We start from the raw sequence: 7130 nt of genomic DNA, 5'->3' as shown, positions 1-7130 counted from the left end.
ATCACTGTGCGTTTGTTACTTTGACATAAGCTCTCACCTCGGCATTTGTAAATATATGATCTCAATATTCAGAGTGTTGATGTTAGCGGTAGGCGCTTCTCGATATTCCGCCGTCACTATTATGACAACTGTGATATATCTCTTATATCGGTATAAACATTATGGTGATAAGAAGCATGCAGCAAAAGAGAAAAATAATTCGTAATATTTATCATTCTAGATCTTTAGGTTCAGCATAAGTAGAGTAAAAGAATATTACCAGTATTAGAGAAATAAAACAATAAATTTGTATATTAAGATACAATTTTTTTTTAAGTTGAGGAAGCATTTGGGGGCCCCTTCAAAAGCGGGGCCCCGGGCTACAGCCCCTACAGCCCCCCTTAATCCGGCCATGCGTATACGGCAATTAATAACAAAAATCTTTAATTTTAGAAACTTTGGAAAAGCTTGAATACTTATGCTTAGGAAAAAAATATAAAATAAGAATCTGTATGAACAAGCATATACAAATATTAGTTTTTGTGAAATATCGTTATATTTGAGTATTTTTCGATCTATTTAGATGCGATTGATTAATAACAATAATATAAAATTCCTTTGAATTTTTTATTTTAAGTATAATATTATAACGAGATTGGAAGCAAAATCTTAGACATACCCATATTGACATTTAGAACTGCCTATTTCAATTTAGAACTGCCCGACTTGTGTAGAACTGCATTTTAGGGTATAGCCTGGAGAATCCTTTCCTTTCACTCGGTCCGCCAGGGGTTATATGACTATTTTTTTATTGCGTTAGCATTTTCTTTGCTGAGTTGTTAAGCTTCAAAGGCAGATGCATACCATTTTCTCATCGGCAGTAGTTTTGAAATCAGCTTTCATGTAAATTGCGGCGCAGCTAGGTGTGTAAATATAACCCTATGTTTCTTATATATCGTATCATTATAATCACTTCAAAATCAGACAGGACCCTACACTTGAAATCGCAGAATCTCTCGGGAACGAGAAATGTTGTTTTCGAGAGAAAATTAGGCGATACGTATGTTTCTTATTTGCAAAAAGAGAATTTTGTAACTAAATTTAGGCTTTCTAATAAAAAAAAGAATAAATAAATTGAAATTGATTATATTTGCTTAAATTGATTGAAATATCAAGCTTATTACTCATTCGACATTTCTGTGTAAATTGATACTTTAATCAAGTTAAGCAAATTAAGCCTATTTAAAATATTTTATTCTGTTTTTGTATAATTTTTAATAATTATCAACAGAGACAGATATATTAATATATAAAAGTTAAAATTTTGCATTTTTCGTTACATCTATACTTAAAGATAGAATAGCGTGTCTTAAAATCAATATATATGAGTTATAAAAATTGTTTTTTGTATATGTAACTATTCCTTTTTTTTATTTAATAATAATATTTATAATAATATATTTTTAAATCCTACATGAATTTAAAAGTTCGATATGGTAAAGAAATCGTAAAGACATCGTAAATGAAGCATTCTGAAAGAAAGGAAACAATAATATAATGTGAAAAGTGCAATAAAGATTATAGATTTAAATGTACAATCTAGCAATTAAACTGTAAGAATAAAAAACAAATTTCGAAATTCTTTACTCCTATCTCCTAATAAGGGTTCATAAGATTTACGTCTTCGCATTGACTTACATCTCACAACTACCTTTCTAGGTGAATCTAATTCTTTGCAAGGAGATCTTTTATGTATTTTTATCGTTAAGTCATTCTGTTTGATGCAAGCATTTGCTAAGAAATGTTCTGCTTACAAGGCTTGTCCCAAGTATTTGACGAATTTTAAGTGATCTCTTTCCAATTCGATTAGTTGCCAAGCATTTACACTAAACGTAAAAGCCATTCCTTAGATGAATGCATTTGACCTGCATTTCACTCTTCGGTCATTTTTTTCAAATGTTTCGTAACGTTCCAAAGCAGCTATGCATTCCAGGAAAGTTGATTTATCAGTGTCTGACAGGATTATGCACGATTAATTATGATTTTATAAAGATTAATGCTTTTGATTCCACTGCACAAAGTAAAATGAAATGCTTAAATACATACCAGAATTCTTTAAATATTATCGGTCGATTCTAAAGTTCTTGAACTTACACGCACTGTTGGGCCCACTGGACGTCTTTGTTGATTTTTTCATAAAACTGGAACTTGCATTATTTTCAGTTTCCGAAAATACTAGAAATATAAATTCCCATCAAGTTCGGAAACAGAATTGAAAAAACATCACTTTCGTCCTAAGCTACGAATCAAGACAGATTTGTGTGTAAACATCTTCGGTAAACGTTGAATGAAATTTAAATCATACATAAAGCAAATAATAATCCATGTAAATATATGAGTATATATTTTTACTCATACGTTATGCCGTGCAAAAGTTTCCAGCACCCTAGTTTTAATGATGATGAACTTTAAATTTTCTTTTAATTATTGCATGAAAGGTTATAAAAGTACCCGTTTCATGGGCATAAATGAAAGAAAGTATGTGTTAATTTTATTTAAAGCTATTTCAAATAATTTCAAATTTTAATGTTTCCGAAAAATATCAATTTTTTAATTGCTTTTGGGCTAATTTTGAAGAAAATTTTCTGAATTATTTGAGTGACGTAATGAGATGTTTCTAGAATTTCTGTTCTTCGATACAATAAAATCCAGAACAATTTTGAGTGGTTTCACTCGACTCAGGTGCGACTTCCCACATCGAAGTCTAAGATGTTTACACATCAAAAGTGAAGTAATTTTTATATAACTAGGAGCCATTCGGAGTAATAATAAATTACTAATAAAGGAATTACTAATAAATAATGTGTCTGCTACCGATATTCACAACCTAGTCCACAAACAAAATTCAAAAAAATTCTAGGACGTCCTAAAAAAGTCGTGTCAGGTCAAATTACGATTCAAAAACTTGAAATGTTTCGAACAAGTTCTAAATACATCTTTGAATGTTATGCCCACTGTGAAATTGACTCTCGGTAATTTAATGTACAAAACTGACATTTTCTTTTAACCATTTTTATTAAATTTCATTTAGAATCCTTTAGACTTTACGAATATTCAAATTAACAGCAATATCAATCATAATACCTGTCCTGAATCCTATCCTGGCTTATAGTAGGTGAAGCGACTTGTTCTAAAGAAGTAGGCGAATGAAGGATGGAAACTTGCGACTTACTTTGCATTTGCTGGAGGAAAATAGCTTTATGGGTGTCCTTTTTAGCCTGAAGTCTAGCTTGTTTTTGAGCCTATAGAAAATAAGAATAAATTAATTGCAATAACGTTTCAATTAGTAATATAATTCTAATAAACCTTTGAAGCTGCATGTTGTTGTTTTCTTTCCTCAGCTTCCCGGTAATAAGCGTAGAATAGAGAAAAATTAAGATTTTCAGATTTCATCGCAAAAGTAAAGATTATTCTATTATTTTGAATGCGCGATTTTTCCATCTGCCTAAAATGTCACAATAAGAATAAGATACCTCCTAAACTTATTCACTTCTATTTCCAGAGCGACCGCCACACAGTTTTCCATTCTCCCAAAGAGAACGTGTTTTCAATATATTTAATTCCTTCTAATTGTACCAGTAACGCACCTCACAGAGATATTTTTTATTCTTTAGAAGTGGTCATATTTTGATTTTATTTAATTCCTTCTAATAAGTTCACAAAATATGTGTAATAAGTTGTTTTAATTACATCATGCGGAATCTAAATTCCGAAATTTTAATTCTCACCAATTCAACTCTGCTTCTCTAGAGTTAAAATTATTTAAATTCACACATTTGCATAGATTTCTTTGTTGGATTTTTTAAGAGGTTTAAATAAATTATGAAAATATAAATAAATATAAATTTGAATATTTTTCGAATTTATAAGTTATAGAAAGATTTAATATTAAAAAATAGGTTAAATAAATGCTTTCGTTAAATTTTACTAAGTCTTTTGAGAGGAATAGGATTTGCACTTTTTCTGTTATCGGGTTGTGTAGTACAAATTTCGTTTTCAGTATCAGATTCATCGTGATTGCATTCATTGAATCGAAAACGGCGATTTTCTTTGGTTCTTTCTTAAATCTGTACTTCAACATCTTCCTTACTTTCTGAAATTATTAATTTCATAGAAAACAATGAAAATTCGCAAAAATAAACTGAAACTGTCAAGTTTAATGCGGTTTTCCGCTTCAACCATTCACAAGTAATGTTCGAATTGTTCTAATAAAACTATTAATGTTCACTTCAATGGTAAGAGAATATAATTCAAGTATATTGATTTTTGTCACCAGGGTAGTCGCCAAAGTTGAGAAAAACCATTTATGAGTTTACTCAGATGGAAGTAATTCTGTTTCCCCCGTTGAGATAAAAAATGGAACCTATTGGAGATGTACAATAGGGTGGTTCAGAATAGCATTGCAAAAATTTTTTTCATGCCAGAGGGCAACGATCCACCCCCTCCCCCCATTTCATTTCAAATCCGAAAAAGGAAATTCGGAAATTTTTTTCTTCAAATAATGATTTTAACAGGTGCCGGTTTTGATTTGAAGTTTTTCATTTAAATGCATGGGGAAAAATCACTTTTTTGTGGTTTTGGAATCATTTTTTCGTGTTCGCTAAACTGTGACAGGAAAGTATAGAGACTTTTTGAGAATTTTCCGACGAAGAATTTCATGTATCAGACATATGGGTTTAACAGCCCTAACACACCCCCACGAGTCCTTAAAAACTACCCTTAAAACCAATAGTGTCAATTATTCATGAAATCGACCTTTTGAGCACTGTATTCTCGTCTCTTTTTTACTTAAAATTATTCATTTTGGTCTAGTGGAATGTTTATTAACATTGTTTAATTAATTAATTAACCAATATTGATAAATATTTCAACAGACCAATAGTAATACTTTTGATTAAAAAATAATTTTAGAACAAAAAAATTTAAACAAATGTAACTTGTTGAAAGAATTACGAAATAATTCACCAATGTCGATAAACATTGCACTAAATAAATATCCTATTTATCTCCCGAATTGTCCCAGGGATATCCCATGGATATAGAAAATTAATTTATATCCTACTTGGGGCATTTGAGTATCCCGGAAACGTCCCAGTGATGTCCTGGACATCCTGGGGATATCCATAGGATATCCAAATTTCCGCATTGCAGGATATTCGACGGATTATCCTTGGAATACCCCTGGGACAAGCTGGGAAATAAATAGGATCAAATGGGGTATCCTGGTATATCCTATTGCTGTGAGCGATAGTTTTCAGGAACTCGTGGGGGTGTGTTAGGGATGCCAAACCCATATGTCTGATACACGAAATTCTTCTTTGGATAATTCTCTCCAAGCCTTCCAACTTTACCACCATATTTTCCCAAACCCTCAAAAATTAATCCATCAACTCAAAAAAGTGATTTTTCCCCATGCATGTTACATGGGAAACTTCCAGTCAAAACCGGCATCTGTTAAAATAAAAAATTATAATTAAAAAAAAAATTATGAAATTTTTTTTCGGATTTGGAATAAAATGAAGGGAATTATTGCTCTCTAAAAAAGAGTGTTTTTGAGCCTCTATAGTGTACAAGCAAATAGTTACTTTAGAAAAATTGCTTTTACCTAGTCAAATAGCTTACAGACATTTATTTGCATTTAACTGCTATTTATCTGGGAAAATAGTATACACGGTGAATATTTTCTTCATATTAGGACATCGAAAATAAAAAGTTTTTATTAAAGACATGCTTTCGTGTGATATTTGTATTTGTAGAGATTTCGATGTCTCAGCATATGTAAAAAAAAACTCACCATGTATATCTGACAGAACCGTTCCTGGGCCAATATTATTTATTTTTGTCAGTTTCTTAGCAAATAAAGAAAGCTTTTTAACAATATTTTATTATAGTTTAAAAACAAGGTTCGCCATCCAGCCTCTTGACCAGTTCCAGGGTGGCCATTTTAGTGATTTTAACACAAATTTAGTGTTTTTTAAGAGTCCGCTGTGTGTTTTTTGAGGTATTGTTTAATAACACAATTTAGTGTTTTTTATAGTATTTAGTGAAAAATTTAGTGATTTATCACATTTTTGGCTATTTTCGCTCCGAACCTGTAATGTTCAGTTCCAAACGGTAGCAAAAAATATGGTAGCAAATAACGATTGATCAAGTGATTGCACTAAAGAATACCGCCCAATAAGAATAATTCTCTAATTTCAATTCGCAGTTGATTCGTTGAGGTGAATTTTCTTTTATGAGGGCCTAGATATTTTAGACAATCACAGTGTTTCTGTGGATTACTAGGGCAATATCATTGGCTAAAATGTCTAGTGAGTTGATGCTTTGCGTTTTACCGTCCAGTTTGACGCTACCCGTCAGTGATCCCAGATCTGAAACAACATGTGGTCCAGTACTATGACAGGGCTGTGTCCGTGTGAATATAGCAGGAGACGATGACTGGATTGCGCGCGCAACCCATTTCTTCTCTTCTGAATTTGAAAACTCGAAGGTGCACGATTGCCGATTGGAAAACTTCGGCGGTTCTATTTATATCTCTATCCGCTTTGAAATAAAATCAAGAGATTGGGATTTTAATATTTTCAGTTTTCGATGCTGACGATTTTGCATGAATTGAATACTTCGCGCGCCTTTTTATACGCGCATATTTTGAGGTTACGTTATTTCATGTATAAAATATAAATGATATAAATACTAATACTATTATATATAATTATATACATATATTATTAATGATAATATTATAATTATGTTATATTATAAAAGTCTTATTTATATCTTGAACCGCATTTGAAAGAAATTAAAGAAATTGGCGATTTGAATGATATTTGAATATATCGCACGATTTAAAAATAAAAATATGTATGCAATATCAGAATATTAATAACGTGATTAATATTTTATTGTATATTATATTGTGTATATTATATTACATAATGAAAATAAATTATATAAATAAGTATGTCATATTATAATTATATATAGAATAGAATAGAATTTACTGTCTTCATTGTATACTTTTACAAGTTTTTACAATATTCTTTTGCTCTCCTAAAATTTTAAATAAAGCGAAGCTACAAATCTTCTCTCTT

The sequence above is a fragment of the Belonocnema kinseyi genome, chromosome 4 (genome assembly GCF_010883055.1).
Source record: "Belonocnema kinseyi isolate 2016_QV_RU_SX_M_011 chromosome 4, B_treatae_v1, whole genome shotgun sequence".
Classification (NCBI taxonomy): Eukaryota; Metazoa; Arthropoda; class Insecta; order Hymenoptera; family Cynipidae; genus Belonocnema; species Belonocnema kinseyi.
This window is presented reverse-complemented; position numbering follows the sequence as displayed.